The 16238-nt window shown below is 44.5% G+C and overlaps 1 long non-coding RNA gene across 1 annotated transcript; it reads left to right on the top strand.

Moving 5' to 3' along the window:
- Positions 1 to 1734: 1734 nt before the first annotated feature.
- LOC106557988 lies at positions 1735 to 5114 on the top strand. Its single transcript, XR_005380742.1, has 3 exons — positions 1735 to 2716; positions 3745 to 3817; positions 4969 to 5114. It is a non-coding gene; the product is annotated as an uncharacterized LOC106557988 (long non-coding RNA).
- Positions 5115 to 16238: the final 11124 nt, after the last annotated feature.

The raw sequence follows: 16238 nt of genomic DNA, 5'->3' as shown, positions 1-16238 counted from the left end.
TCCCAGGTTTGGTAGAGCTTCCAAGGTGTGATAATTACACTCAGCCGGAAGGGGTGAGTGTGGAGGGTGGTCAGGAAGGGCTGTGGAGCCTGGGGCGGATAAGGGGATTTGGAAGGGTGGGCGTAGGATGGTGAGGGAAAAACAGTTGCCAAAGTGCAGAGGTGGGAGCAGCTCAGGCAAAGGGGAGGGACAAGAGGGTCACCCATTGACTGTTACACATGGTGCACGGGAACTGGTGGGAGGGATGGGGCATGGGAAGGAGGGCAGTTGGTTCTTTATAGGTTAATAACTGGACCATTCTTTTTTCTAAGTAAGGAAAAACAAAATTAGATTTCTAGAAGCATGGCTATGAAAAAGAAACTCCAGACCATAATTAGGAAACCAAGAGAAATCAAGGTGGGCTTAATGAAAGTTAGCAGGAATAATAAAAGCTCAGGGAGCTGCCTACAATAAAATGGACTCTCAGTCCACTAGCCAGGGGACACATTTTCTAAACCTAGAAATGAAGCTTGTTTGTAACTCCCCGCTACAGACAATGTAAAATAAGCTGTAGTCCTTTTCCCCTGACTCCTGAGAAGACGTGATTTTTGCCTCTGAAACTAAGACGCAGGCAGAAAATTCCTACTGTTGCTTCCATGCGAAGGATAGCAAAGAAGATGATGAGATCGGTGAAATGTTCATATTCTGTACATGATACAGAATAGTAACCTGATTTTTCAAAATAAGATTTTCATTACAAATGTAAGCGCTGTTATGGTAGGAAATTCAAACAGGGGGATCCCTGGGTGGCTCAGTGATTTAGCGCCTGCCTTTAGTCCAGGGTGTGATCCTGGGGTCCTGGGATCGAGTCCCACATCGGGCTCCTTGCATGGAGCCTGCTTCTCTCTCTGCCTCTCTCTCTCTCTCTCTCTCTGAGTCTCTCATGAATAAATAAATCTTAAAGAAAAAAAAAAGAAAATTCAAACAATAGTAAAATGCGGAAGGGTGCATTGTCCTATTACCTGAGGAACACAGTTTTTAATATTTTAGTGTCGTATAATGATTTTGGGACATGTTTTTAAACTAAATGACTTTAATTGTTTATCTCTGCCTGCCTCCCCCTGGAACAATTCATTGTGTTTATCAAGGAGTTTTGACATTAAATATTTATATCTCTGTTGACTTTAAGAGTCACTCTCCTTTGAACTCAGATTTCAGATGGGATACAGGAGATCATCTTGGTATTAAATGAGAGGTAAAGTTTATTGTTAGATATGCATGCATGAAAACACTTTTTCAACTGTTTTTTTTTTTTTGAGGGTGGGTGGTTAGTGGGGTCTGGGGGAAACTATAAATGGAGTTCTGCATAGCATATAGCTAAATATCTCAAGTTATATATTAAGCCAACAAATTATTAAATGAAATACATTCTGTCCTCCTTCCTTGACTAATACACCTTTATCACAGCCATGCCTTGGCAACTATTAAAAAAAATATATATATATTATACTGGGGAGGAGGGGCAAAGGGAGAGGGAGAGAGAATCTTTTTTTAAAAAAATTTTATTTATTTATTTATTCATGAGAGACAGAGAGAGAGAAAGAGAGAGGGAGAGACACAGGCAGAGGGAGAAGCAGGCTCCATGCAGGGAGCCTGATGTGGGACTCGATCCTGGGACCCCAGGATCACGCCCTGGGCTGAAGGCAGGCACCAAACCGCTGAGCCACCCAGGGATCCCTGAGAGAGAATCTTAAGCAGGATCCAGGCCCAGCAGAGCCCAACCCTGAGATCGACCTCACAACCCTGAGATCATAACCTGAACCGAAATCCTGAGTTGGATGCTTCACCGACTCAGCCACCCAGGCACCCCTAAAATACATTCTATCCTCCAACCTTTCCGACAGATGCCCTTGGCCACCCCTTGGGCATAGGGATGGACATACCAGGTCCTTTGGGGGACAGGCTTGGGAAGCAGCGTACATGGGCCCCAGAGCAGGCATGGGGCCATTAGAGCAGGCTCCCTGGAGCTCCAGGGAGCTCCCCTCCCCAGAAGGAGAGGCGTGTAGCCAGAGGAGAGCGAGAGCAGGTTCCTCTCTGGCCCCAGTCTGGATGAGGCCTTCCACACTTCCGGTGTACAGGTGGTGTGCTGGGTGCTTGGGAGTAAAAACAGGTGAGTAAAAACAGTCTAGAGAGGGCGTGCAGAAACTGGCAGGTAAGAACCCCCGAAATGCAAACTCCCCACTCTGTATTGACCCAATCAGAAAAGTCAGGGAAGAGGTAACTATGCCAAAGCGGGGAGAGAAGAGAATTCTAGGCAGAGGGAAAAGCATAGGCAAAGTCGGGGTAGCAGTGGGGAGCCCAGGCAAGGCGAGGCATGGGAGGCGGTGGTGAGCTGGGAGCAGAAGACCCAGGAGCTCCAGAGAGGCAGGTATGTCTTGACCAGGAAAGGCCTCCGTGGCCTAATTCAGAATTTTCTCTGTATCCTCAGCAAAAGGCTTTGAGCTCAGCTGACAGAAATTAAACAGCCCCGCTCTCCAATGCAGATGCGAACCTTAAGAATGAAATCACAGCAGCAGTGAACTAAACTGAGAAAAAACACCTTCCGGCAACCTTGCACATGACATTTGTCACTGCAAACAGGCTTGTCATGCACAAATCACCTGCAACAACAAAGAGGATTATGGATGGGTTGGTGGCCGTCACACGGGATCTTTTTGTGCTGAGGAGTTTAAATCAGGTGGTTACTTGCACACCATTTTGTGGGATGTATTTGTAAATATATCCTGCTGGCATATTTTATGCTTCAGTTAATTGAGTTGGCATCTAATTTAGTTGACATCTAAAAATAAAATCAATTTTCAGACAAAATACCCATAAAATAAGTGAAATGCTATAATAGGTTTCAAGAAATTAAAATGTAATATATTTAGGCTTCTATTCTAAAGCAATTTCATGTGGAATAGTGGATATTGTAGATGTATTTTTTTTTTCTCCTGAATCTCTGTCAATTACATGATAATGAATGCTGCTACTATATTTTCAGAAATTTATTGCTTGGAGTAGTTTGTCATGAAGAATGAAATTTTTGTTGGGGTTTCCTTTACAATGTCAAAGAGCTTAAATATGAATACTTTGTATGTCGATGTGCAACTGTAATTAAGCCATGACAATGATTATTACTTTGGGCATAAACACGATCAAATTTTCATTGGGCGAGTTCTTTTTTAATTAATGTTGAGTTATGTTCTGTTTATTATCCTGTTTGCTTATGTTTCCTGCCATTTTCCAGTTGTCTGCTTGAATCTTCTTTTTTAATAGTGAGTTAGCAACTGATAATGTGTATTGATTTCAGTTTTGCTTCTCATTTACATTTTTATCTCTTTAGTTGATGTATTTGCCTTAATCATTTTATTTTTATAAGCAGTTGTACAGTTTGTTAATTTAGCTAGATGATTAAATTTGGCTTCTAAAGAGAGTTTGTTTTAGAAACTGGTCCCTGAAGTAAATTAGTATTTGGCATTTTCAACATATCAAAGGGACTGGTCTCCTAAAGATAGCTAAGAACGTCACTCTAAATTCTTCAAAGTGGATTCCTAGTTTTGAAACCTTGGACTATATAGAGCCATATATTCCAGTAGGTGGTGCAAATCGACTCCATTTCAAATGTAAATGTAATTTAAAATTGTGATGTAACTATTTGTCCTATAAAAATAATATTTCAACATGTTTTCTCAACTGCAAAATTATTTTCCTCTATGTCTAAAGGAAGCTTGATTTACTCTCCCAGGCTCATTTTTCTTCTCCCGGTACGATTATAATGATCACTGTCACAAGAGAGGTGAGTGGGGAAACGAGGAGGGGGGACAAAAACTGGGGAGACCTGTTAAAAATTATGAATACAAAGGAAAGTCATTTGCTTCTGTGTTCAGTTTTACTAGAAGAGGAACATAGCGTCCACATCAGCAACCTTCTTAGTTTTTACGTCCACATGATGAGGACACCATCGTCACACCATGTCTTGTTTTTTTATAAAAATTAGGGATATTTTACTCCTAGGAGTCTGATATTCACATGCCAGCACATAAAGTATGTAGACAAGGAAATTCATTGCAGCATCTTTTGAAAATTAGTTTTCACTTTGATCATTATAACGTACATGCACAAGGGGCCGTGCAGTAGGCTGAGAGCAGGGACTCTGGAGGCACCTGCCCCTTGGTGATAGGAGGATTAAAGAACATATACGTAAAGTATCTAAAGCAAACCTGGCACATAGTAAGCACTGTATGAATTTTTTTTTAAAGATTTTATTTATTTATTTATTTGAGAGAGAGACAGAGATAGCGACAGGGAGCATGAGCTGGGGAGGAGAGGGAGCAGGCTCCCCACTGAGCAGAGAGCCCCAGGACCCTGGGATATGGCCGAGCACTAATGTTAACACTATTGTTTGAAAAGTAAAACAGGGACACCGGGGTGGCTCAGTGGTTGAGTGTCTGCCTTCAGCTCAGGGCGTGATCCCAGGGTCCTGGGATTGAGTCCCCATTGAGCTCCCTGCATGGTGCCTGCTTCTCCCTCTGCCTGTGTCTCTGCCTCTCTCTCTGTGTGTCTCTTATGAATAAACAAATAAAATCTTTAAAAAAAAGTAAAACAGTGCAACAAGGACTTTAATGACCAGCAGCTGTCTCTTGCCTTCCCCCTCCCCTGCCACCCCACATCACCTCCTCCTGGCAAGCACTCACCACTCAGCTGTTTGTCCAGCTAGTTACTACCATAATGTTGAATATTATTTTTAAACAACTCTTTCTCTTTAATCATTGTTTTTAGTGGCATTAAGCACACCCACCATGTTGTGCAACCATCACCACCATCCATTTCCAGATGTTTACCTTTCCAAAAGCAATTCTGTAGCCATTAAACCAGAACTCTCCACTCCACCTCTCTCCTCCCAGCCTCTGACTCTCTTTGTTGCGTCTATGACTTTGTCTACTCTAGGTATGTTCTACAAGTGGAATCACAATATCTGTCCTTTTGTGACTGGCTATGTCACTTAGCATCATGTCTTCAAGATTCTCCCATGGAGGGGCAGCCCCGGTGGCGCAAGCGGTTTAGTGCCGCCTTCAGTCCAGGGTGTGATCTTGGAGACCTGGGATCGAGTCCCACATTGGGCTCCCTGCATGGAGCCTGCTTCTCCCTCTGCCTGTGTCTCTGCCTCTCTCTCCTTCTGTGTCTCTCATGAATAAGTAAATAATAAAAAATAAAAAAAATGAAAAAAAAAAGATTCTCCCATGGAGCCGGTGTCAGGATGTCCTTCTATTTTAAAGGCTGAGTAATATTCTACTGTGTGTATAAAGCCACATGTTGCTTATTCATTTATTTGTTTGTGGACATTTGGGTTGTTTCCACCTTTTGGCTACTGTGAGTCATGTCGCTATGACCACCAATGTACAAATATCAGTCTGAGCCTCTGTGTTCAATTGTTTTGGGCAGCTGTTTCTTGATTTATCCATTTTTGATCCTACCTTTTGATTTCCAGACATGGTAAGTCAGACAGGTAAGGACATAATTATAACCAACTCCCTACCTTTCCATATACACACACTCCCCATCACCACTCCCACATAGTTTTTGTTTTCTTTCATTTCTTTGTTTTTAAAGTGGAATCTAATGCGGGTTTGAACTCAGGATCGCAAGGTCAAGATCTGAGCTGAAATCAAGAGTTCGATGCCACTTAGGTACCATCCTTCATCCCCACCCCCGTTTTGAACAAATTAAAAAAAAAAAGAGTTTCCTTGATTATAATGTTACAAATATTGTTAACTGCTGAGGCAGACATGCCCTAGTAGTTCCTATCTTTTCTAGAATACTCGTCACTTTTTCTGAAATTAACAACAGCATCAGTTTTATGTTTGCCACGTTCCTTTGTGTCATCATTACATTTTCCTTGATGCTCTGATCCATGTTTACCAATGATAAGTCCCGTGTGGACATGCCTGGGAGACTTTTGTTTTCTTTTGTTTTGTTTTGTTTGATCTTCTCTGTCTTTCTCTTTTTCCAGAAGCATAGTGCCTTCCTGTTCCAGCCTGCACCAAGTGTTTTCTTGTACTCCTGTCTCCTGTGGCTTCCTTTTTCCACCATCCTGAGCCGCTTTTTCTTTCTGGTGCTCTCCCACACCCCATCTTTGTTGTTTGAAGCACATCTTTTGCTAGCTTCCTGAGTAAAGGTACATGGGAGATAAAAACTTTGACTTCTTTCATATGTTAAAAGTATTTTTTTTTCCGCCCTCACTATTTTGGTAGATCATTTGGCTGGGAATAGAAATCTGGATTGAAAATCACTTTTACTTAATATCCTATAAAGTACCTTTGTTGTTGGTTTTCGCTTTTAGTGTTGCTGTTGGGGGATCTTATTCTGCTAGGATTCTTTCTATTGTTGTGCAATATTGAAAAATCTCAAACCTGCCATCAACACTAAAGAATGGAACAGTGAATATCTGAATATACCACACCTAGTCTCGTAATTGTTAACATTTGGCCACACGGGCTCCATCTGATTTCTTCTCCCCACCCCTACCCCAACTATTTCTCTATGTATTTATGTATGTAACTGTCCACCTATCTATCTCTGCGTACATTCACACACTTCTGTATCTGTATGTGTATAATTCCTTTGTTGGCTCTTTGAAAGGCACAGCTATTCTAAATACTTCAGTGTGGCTTATGGGAACAAGGATACTTGCCTATATTTTTGCATAATACTATTATCAGAGTAAGATATTTAACACTGACATAATAAAGAGTCCATATTTGAATTTCCCCAACACTGTCAACTCATCTTTTATAGCCGCCTTTTTTCTTTCTCTGATCCAGGACAGAGTTGAGGCTCCCACATCACATTTATTTCATTGTCGTGAACACAGCCTGTCTCTGCCTGTGTCCTGAGACCAGTCAGTGGTTGGCTTGCAACCGTGAAAAGCTGCGTCTCTGTGCGTGAAATTTTTCTGTGGAGCTGCAGATTATTAAATGCTCACCGAACTGCCCAATTTTAGTCTTATGATCTCCTTACCTCCATGCCTCATCTCCTCCCCTGTGGAGACTTCAGGTTCATTTTCTCCAGAGAAGAAGCCCCTGATTTTCTACTGGTCATCACCAGTAGAAGTGTCAGAGTAGAGATGGGGAAAGTTATTGCTTGGCTATCTAGGGTGGGAGAGGAGCGAGGGTTTAGCCTTCTGGCTATAGATTTTCAACCAACATTTTCAGCCCCTGCCTTGCCTTGCCCCCACCTTCCACAGTACCTGTTTCCAGGTCTTGGAGGCCCAGGCTCTTCATGTCACCCAGCTAACTTTCTATCAGCATCTGGGTCATCTCTGCTGCTCTTTGCTGCAGCAGCTACTGTTTCCCCACCTGCTTTTTTATATTCCCCAAGTTTGCTGAGATCTTTCTTTTGTTACTGTCTCTTCTTTATTTTTTTTGTTCTTGTTCTTCTGGGTCTACACCTTTGAAAAGTTCCTTCATTGGAGGGTTTCCAGAAGAAGACGAAATAAAAGCATGTAGTAAATTTGCCATGTTGATTAAAAAAAATTTAATAGCATTTTTAATAGAAAAAAAAATCATTCATTCAAGACTCTTGGGCACCTGTCATGTAAGAGGAGCTAGGGATGTAGTGGTGGGAGCAAAACCAGGGATAATTCCTGGGTTTATGGAAAGAATAGCCTAGAGAGGAAGCATGAATATGTGATGTATTACAAACTATAATAGGTACTTTGAAGGAAAGTTCAGGTTTCTACACCGAACTGGGGGAACTACCTTGATCTAGAGAAAATGAAGTTTAAGATCTAGAGGACAAACGGGAGTCGGGTGGACAAAGGGGCAAGGTGGCTGGGAGGTGGAGCAGCATACAAAGGCCATGTGGTGGCAGAGAGTGTGGTTTGTGGAGGGATGCAGAAAGGGAGGCAGAAGATGGTAGGAGTTGCAGCGAGACACAAAACTGGCAGGGGCCAGTTTATGGACTGCACAATGGACATTGTCTTTTTGCTGCATGACCGTGGCCACTGAAGGGACTTTAATAGTTGTCATGGTCTGAGTCACATTTTCAAATGATGGGATACAGAATGGCTTGGGTGAAGAGGGCTGCACAGATGCAGGGATTACCCGAACAAGGCAGTCATCCACTTGAGAAATAGTGGTCACTTAAGCCAGGATGTTGGAAGCTGAGCTGGAGAGAAGTGGATGGATTTGAGAGATATGCAAGGACTTGGAGATGGTTCGGATCTTGGGAGTGGAAGAGAGAAAGGTATGTGGCTGACACCTATTTCTTTGGTATGTAGAACTGGATGGATGGTGGTACCATTCACAGGGGCAGAAAACTCTAAAAAATAACTAGATACAAGAACTTTCAGAAACAACTGAATTGTCCATCAACAGAACAATGATCAAAAAGATAGTTACAGTGGCAAAGTTGCAGCAGCCATGGCTTTGGTTAACAGAAGGCCAGAGAGCTGAACAGACTAAGGAGGAAGTGTTTGGATTATGATTCTAGAAAGCAGGGTCTGGGTCAAGATCACGGAACCTGTGATTGACAAATGTTCCTTCTTAGAAGATCCCAAACCCAGTTTTGAGAGGTTAGGATTGGAGAAGGGTGCTAAGGGGGGGGGGGGGGGGAGTCAAGGATGTTGGGTAAGCTGCTCCTTTTATAATTTGATATATCCATTTCCAAGGGAAGTCAATCATCTCTGGAGGGACCCATCATCCCAGAGGACCACAAAGGAGAGACAAATTGGCCTCTGACACTGGATGGGGATCCATGTGTGTTGTACCTGACAGCACCTGTCTGAAATGGGGGGCAGGCCAAGCAGAGTCAAGTGGCCTCTAAACATAAAAGGGTGATGGGCTTCAATGAGATCCAGTGAGGGGCTGTGCTCTGAGTGGGCATATGGCTGCCTCTCTGATAAACCCTTCCAGGTCCCCAGTGCCTGCCCCGACTTCATCCCCTTCTGCTACCACCTTGTATCCACCAGGGATCAGTGGGAAACAGCTTGCCCCAGATGGTTTAACAAAACTACTTCCATGAAGGCACCACTTGTGTTGTAGGTATGGGCAGGTGAGGGTCACGAATATGACGGTGAGGCTCTGTCCCTACCTGGGGACTGAGAGGATGAGGAGGGAATGGTGTTCCTGGAGCCCACTGAATATTGGAACCAAGGAGGAGATGGAAGGAAGCAGAGATTACTGAAGAAACAGTGCCAGAGCAGGAAGGATGCAGGAAGGGATGACCAGGCTTCTTTTTCTTTCCTTTCCTTGCTTCCATGTCCTGTTGCTCAAACCTGCCAGGGAGCCAGAGAGCAAAGGAGCCTAGGGGATGCTGTCGGCAGGGTCAGCCTGGCAGGGCTGAGAGGCGTGGATAATGGGCTGGGGGCACAGGGGAGCCCCTGCACACATCCCTGTGGAATGGCCCACACCCGTCCCATAGCCTGTGCCACTGCAGCTGGAGACGGCTTCCTCTGTGCACAGCCCTATCTCAGGATAGGTATGCCCAGAGCTGCCAGGGAGGATCGCATACACCCACACTCAGGATGAGCATGGAACTTCTCCCAAGGCCAAATGGAAATGGCTTTTGGATTACCCACCATTTGGCCAGATTATTTGCACCATTGCTTCTGTCCATTACCGAGGAGAGCCAGGAGGGGTCTGGACTGTCCTTGGTGTTCCAGGATGACCTTGTGGGGAGCTGATTACAGTCTGTGTGCAGAAAAAGAAGATGTTTGACTGTCATTCTTTCCCTTACTCTGGTTCAGTGAAGCCCGATCTTTGGCCTGTGGCTGGAACCCACATTGAAGAGCCTGTCATTGCTGGTGATTTTTCTTGGAAGGCCCGAATTCAGGCTGAAGCAAGGCTTTCCATTAGCAAAGCTGTACACAATCCATATTTGCCTTTGAGCTTCCAGACTTCTCATTCGGTGCTTGGGGGGTTCTCTCCTGCACAGGACTCCTCTTCACCCCCATCCCACCTGCATGCCACCATCCGCAAGCCAAAGAAAGGACAGATGCCAACACAGCGGCCAGGGACCTTGGGTCAACTCAGAGAGCAGAAAAAGAGGCAGAGTCCAAGGTCAGGGTGCTTGAGAGTCTTTGGGAATTAGGGCATCTTTTGGGGGAGGGCATCCCAGGTTGGCATGGAAAGCATCTGTCTCTGCCATGGCCCCCTTTACATTTAAAAGCTCTGGCTCAGGCAGCCCGGGTGGCTCAGCAGTAAGCACCTGCCTTCGGCCCAGGGTGTGATCCTGGGGTCCCGGGATCGAGTCCCACGTCGGGCTCCCTGCATGGAGCCTGCTTCTCCCTCTGCCTGTGTCTCTGCCTCTCTCTCTCTCTCTCTCTCTCTCTGTGTCTCATGAATAAATAAAATCTTAAAAAAAAATAAAAGCTCTGGCTCTGTGGACAGCCTTCCAGACACTCAGGGCACATCCCCAGCTGGGGTCCTGCAGTCTTTGACTTCCTAGGCCCCTTCCTCCTTCCAGCCTCAGCCACCACCATGTTCCCATGGGCTTCTTGACAAAATCTGTGCCCTTTGAGGAATCAGTAATATATAGTAAAAAGAGCTAGCATTTGTTTATACCTAATTATGGGGCAGGAACTTTTCTGGGCTTTTCACCTGCTATTAATGAGTTTAATCCTTACAAGGCCCAAAGATGTAGGTAGGTACTTACTTACTTACTTACTTACTTACTTACTTTATTTATTTATTTATTTATTTATTTATTTGTTTGTTTGTTTATTTATTTATTTATTTATAAGAGAGAGCAAGTGCTCAGGGGAAGGGGTGGAGAGGGAGGGAGAGGGACAAGCAGACTCCACACTGAGCACGGAGCCCTGAATCGGGCTCCATCCTAGGATCCTGAGATCAGGACCTGAGCCAAAACCAAGAGTCAAACACCTAACTGACTGAGCCACCCAGCGGCCCCCTAAAGATGTGAGTAGTTTAAAAATCACCTCCATTTTGCAGGTGAGAAAAGTGAGGCACAAAGGGGTGAAGAAGTTGCCTGAGATAACACACATACAAAGTGCAGTGCTGGGGCGCACACCAGCCTCCCACTCCTCGACTGCATTTTTATCAGGGGTGATACTGCTGCCAGCGGCCATCCCCGGGTTCTTGCTGCTGCCTACACATTTCTAAATGTTGGAATTTTTTCCTGCGGTCCAGAGAAATACTAAGAACAGTGAGAAACACAGAAATACTAGGATATTAGAATTCAGGTATCTTTTGCTTTCCAGGATGTCTTAGAGAACAGACAGCAGGTAATTCTGAAAATACTTTTTAAAGTTCTGTTTCAGTCCCCTGGGCTGGGTTAGAACAGAGGTCGGCAATTTTTTCAGATCCAAGAGTCTAACTGCACTAAAATCCACAAAACATGGTCAACAAAGATGCAAGATGAGAATACCTTTCTTTTTTTTTTTTTTATAAAGTTAATTTATTTGGGTAATCTCTACACCAAACCTGGGGCTTGAACTCACAACCCCGAGATCAAGAGTTGCATGCTCTTCAGATTCAGCCAACCAGGTGCCCCGAGAAGGCCTATTTTTAACAGAAAAATATATAACTTTACATGAATGATATTGATATGGTGATTAATAGGGAACTAAATATGGAACTTATTAACACTGTTCAATGAAATTAAATTGGTGAGGCTTCTGCCATTTACTCTTTTAAAGTTTTCATGATAGGGCCACCCGAGTAGCTCAGTGGTTGAGCGTCTGCCTTCGGCTCAGGTCGTGATCTCAGGGTCCTGAGATCGAGTCCCGCATTGGGCTCCCCACAGGGAGCCTGCTTCTCCCTCTGCCTGTGCCTCTGCCTCTCTCTGTGTGTCCCTCATGAATAAATAAATAAAATCTTAAAAAAAATAAAGTTTTCATGATAGCTGCCTCACCTTGCCTGTCATAACCCTAAACACAGAGACAGGGCCCTGTGGGTAACAAATGAGCTGGTCTTGTTAACGAGAAGGAAGCCACACTTAGGGCAAGAAGGGGGTCACTCAGTCCTTGGGGTTTGGGTCTCGGGCACCTGCACCAGCTTCAGGGAGAACAGAAATCACAGATTGAGCTGTGGGGCTGCCACGGAGGTCCCGAGATTTGCCAAATCAGGGAGGGGCAGGTGGTGTTCTGGGGTGATGTCAAATCCAGCATGTGTGTGTGGGCTGGGACTGGAGTCAAGTCTGAAGTCATCACGGAGACCAGGGAATGGGACTTTCTCCTTCTCCCCCCCCCTTGTGGGGGCTCACCTCCTACAGTGTCATTCCTGGGGAGAATCCATACCAAGAGGTCCAACCTGTGGCAGAGAAGGGTGACAGGTGTGGGAGGCATGCTGGGCAGTGGTGGAGAGCAGGACACAGATGAGGAGGTGGTGCGTGGGATGGTCCCCATCTGGGCAGCAGACTCCTGGGCTTCGGAGGCATTAGCCAGGCTCCAGATCCTGGGGGAAGTGGATTCTGAGCTTTGTTTCCCACCACCTTCCTGTCCCATAGGCCTCCCATCCCCCTCTGCCTGTAAGGCCAAGCCTTCCCTCTCCGCTTCTCCCTTAACCCTTCTTCCTCCCTCTTCACAGACAGAAGGAAACTAGGGCTTGTGCATTGGCCAGTTTAGGGGTCCCACCAGCTTCAGGTGCAGGTTCAGCCTGTGTGGTGAGGGTCACATTCCCTCAGCCCCTCCAGGCAGGTCTTTCTGAGTTGGCTTCATTCTTGAGGTCCAAGGCAGAAAGGTGGCAGCAGAGATGCCAGTTTGTATTGCTTTTGGGTTCAAATTTGTCAGGAAAGATTGAGATTCCTTCTCTGCTCTAGAACTGATTTTACTCTGCTTTGATTGTCCTGATTGTGTCATGTGCCCACCCAGAGCCAACCGGTATCCCCAGGGGATGCGATGCTCCGATCGGCTAGTGCTGGAGAGAAGAACAGAATCAACCCCATCCAAACCGTGTGGACTGATGGTGGTGATGAGCAGAAATCGGGGTTATTGCTGGAAGAAGGCTGATGATGGATGCTAGAGAGGCAAGCCCCAAGTGTCCGTTACACCCCAATTCCTCCTGCCTCCAAGTCTCCTACAACTGCCCCTTTAAGTGAACGTCTATTCCCTAGGACTGAACCCCAGCTTGACCAGTTGGCCCTTGGGGCATTCCTTAACCCCTTTGAGGAAGAATATGTCAGATGGTCTATTTACTGTAAAAATGCACCCCGATAGTGAAGAATTCATGCCAGAAGCTTTTCAGTAACGGAGGGGATATATATCTCAAATTGACAAAACTCTATCTTTTGGGGTCTGAGTCCTGAGAACGGAAGCTTTCAAAGTTTCACGGTAGTGTTCAGAGGAACCCACGAAGACGTTTTAGCAGGGCCTAGCCTTCCTGCTTAAAGATCTCAACAGGGATACTGCTGGAACTTGAAACATCGTTATTCCTCATTGTTGGACTTCAAGCTCTCACTCTTAAAAGTCTGGGTTAAGGCCAAGTGTCATGCTTTGGCAGACTTTAAGCTTTATTTGATTTCACTTTCCATAATGCGAAGGCTTATTAAAGTAGATTCCACAGAGACCGACTGATCAGGGAACTTCTCTGCCTGCCACAAGGGCAGAGTGGAATACCCTCCTGGAAATGGAGATGCATTCCTCAGACAGGCTGTGAGCCCTCCAGAGTAGGGACCACCGATCACTCACTGTGGTATCTGTAGCACCTAATGCAATGTGGACCATTGCCTGTAAAACCCTTTTTCTGGAACACATGCAAATTCATTATTTGGCCATAGCCAGCCTGGCCTTCTTTGTTCTCTGTACATCATCACATGCATCACTGTGTTTTATAGCTTAATGTTTATGTCCTCTCCTTGTCTGGGTCTCGAACCGTCATAAGACATTGATCATATGTTTCTTGCTTTCCTATGCCTTCTTTTAAAAAAATCTTCTAATTTTGTTTCTAACCACAATAGCAATACATGTTCATTTGGAAAAGCCCGGTGAAGAAGAAAAAAAAAAAAAAAAGGAATTCAAGTAATTCTAAAACTTTTCGTGTAACCTTCCATTTTTCTATAAATATGTATATATATTTTTACAAAAGAGGATCATTCTATATATGCATTCACCTTTCTTTTTAAAAAAGATTTTATTTATTTGAGAGAGAGAGAAAAAGAGAGAGAGAGAATGAGCCAGAGGGAGGGGCAGAGGGAGAGGGAGAAGCAGACTCTCCATTCAGCAGAGGGTCCATCTCAGGGCTTGATCCCAGGACCTTGAGATCATGACCTGAACCAAAGGCGGGAGCTTAACCTCCTGAGCCACCCAGGTGCCCATTTACCTTTCTTTTTTTTTTTAATTTTTATTTATTTATGATAGTCACAGAGAGAGAGAGAGAGGCAGAGACACAGGCAGAGGGAGAAGCAGGCTCCATGCACCGGGAGCCCAATGTGGGATTCGATCCCGGGTTTCCGGGATCGCGCCCTGGGCCAAAGGCAGGCGCCAAACCGCTGCGCCACCCAGGGATCCCTTACCTTTCTTTTTAAGTGAACAATATAATGTAAACATTTCTGTGTCATTCTATGGTTTTCGTGACTGCATTGGGTTCAACTTTAGGCTTCAATTTTTTTTTTTCTCTAACAAACGGTATAATGAGCATGCTTAGGGATAAATCTTCATGCAAATATATGGGTAGTTTCTTGGGGTAAATTCTCAGAAGTAAAGCTTCTGGATCATAAAATATGGATATTTTTTAAGGCTTTTTGGGAGCTATTGCTACCAAATTACTCTTTGCTGCCAATAGTAATTTCTTAATTCTGGTCCTGATGCCAGTCCTGCAGCATCATTGAACAGTGTCTAAAGTGCTCTTGGCTGCCCAGTAGGGCATATGTTGCCAAGAGCTGACCTTTGTAGATGAGACTTCCTTCTATAGTGTTTCTTTGTTCCTTACAGATGAACGGGTATTTAGGGTTCCATGTTTCCCATGGCTTCTTGTTGAAACATGTCTTTTAAAATTGATGATGAATGCAATCACCAACTTGAGACATTGGTTATTCAAGAAGGCAGTGCTGTGCTGTCCTTTGCTCCATTATTCAGCTTGCATTCTTGTAGATCTCCCACTGAACAAATTTAGTCGATTTCTCCCCCAAGAGGTGGGGGGAACCAGTAGGTAAGGGCCCCCTTACCTGAGAATAAGACCATGTTTCTATAGACCAGCTTTAGTGAGGGCTTTGCCCTGTGGAATTATTCCAACCATAGGGATTATTTTGCCCAGATAATGCCTTGGTGTCTCTAGGGATGGCCATGGCGAATTTCCTAGGAAGTGAGCTGAGGTGTTCAGCAAACCAGTTTTTAAAAACTGTAGGCTGTTATTTGTGGCCTTTTCAGATGCCAGCTGCAACTGGCCAGAGTCCGGGATGCTCGCTAGAACGTCCCTGGGCTGTCCGTGAGCTGGTCACAGATGTTCTGGCCAATGGGAAGCGAGAGCTAATTTGCTCTCAGGGCCCTAATTGGCTGATGGGACAATCCCATGCCTACTATTTTGAGTCTGTGTTTCTAGCCCCAGCTTGGCAGGCTTGCTTGAGACATCTGGCAACAATGATCAGAATGCCTTTTCTTTCCTTTTTTTTTTTTTTCAAGGAGGCTCACAATCAATTCATCTGTGGACTCACAAGGAAAGGCTCATTTAGTAGAGCCAACATGTTTCAAAGACAAGTATATTTTCATTAACTAGCCTCAAAGCAGTAATTATATGTTCAAGGAACACAGTAAAAATTTATTTCTAAATATTTGGCAGTGAGAAGTTGAAGGCGGTGTGTGCGTATATGTGTGTGCGCGTGTGTGTCCAACATGTTGCATGTGTTTTAAATAAATCCAGCATCTTCCCTTCAAAAAGGAAGCAGGAAATGCAATTGTAGACTTAATTTTTAGCAACAGGATGTGTTTCTAAATGCTGCTAATATATCAAAAAGAAGATGTGTAAAGGCTTTAAAATTGTTATCAAAGCAATTGTGAGACAAATGAGATATCCTTTTTTTTTTTTTCTTGAAGAGATGGTGGCGTCTGAACAGTGAAAACCAAATTTCAACCAAGGATCAAAAGCGACAGTGGTGTCTTTGCATGAGATGCCGCTGAACTCCGATGCACCCCCCCCCCCATCTGATTCACAGTTTATAATCACAGTTATCACAGAGCCATTAAAAGCCTATTAACTTGAATTCCCACAATTCCTTGAGGGCAAGGGCAAAGAAAGAGCAAAATAACTTTGAATGTAGATGTAACA

Source organism: Canis lupus, chromosome 28, assembly GCF_011100685.1.
Source record: "Canis lupus familiaris isolate Mischka breed German Shepherd chromosome 28, alternate assembly UU_Cfam_GSD_1.0, whole genome shotgun sequence".
Classification (NCBI taxonomy): Eukaryota; Metazoa; Chordata; class Mammalia; order Carnivora; family Canidae; genus Canis; species Canis lupus.
Note: the sequence above shows the minus strand (reverse complement) of the source record. Positions and strands in the feature narration are given on the sequence as shown.